This window comes from Monopterus albus, unplaced genomic scaffold, assembly GCF_001952655.1.
Source record: "Monopterus albus unplaced genomic scaffold, M_albus_1.0 scaffold86.1, whole genome shotgun sequence".
In the NCBI taxonomy this organism is placed as follows: Eukaryota; Metazoa; Chordata; class Actinopteri; order Synbranchiformes; family Synbranchidae; genus Monopterus; species Monopterus albus.
In genome coordinates, this window is record NW_018127966.1 from 1,657,472 (window position 1) to 1,657,838 (window position 367).

Genomic DNA, 367 nt, shown 5'->3' on the forward strand with positions numbered 1-367 from the left:
ATTCTAGGGGCCCACGACCTTGGGGGGCCCACAGTCTGTGGGTAGAGAGCCCAACTTTTCATAGGGCCCAAAACTGCTCGCGGCGCCCCTGCTGCCACCACATGATAAACGCACAGCAAAAAATTAAATAAGAATAAAATAAAAATGTAAAAAATAAAATAAAGCTAAATAAAATAAAATTATAATAAAATGAAAAAATTAATTAATAAAAAAAACTTGAAAAATCTGCAATCTGTTACACTTTTCAGGGCTTCTGTATTGATTGTATGCTCCTTATTTTTAGCATCCATCCATCCATCCATCCATCCATTTTCTTCCGCTTATCCGGGGCCGGGTCGCGGGGGCAGCAGTCTAAGCAAAGATGCCC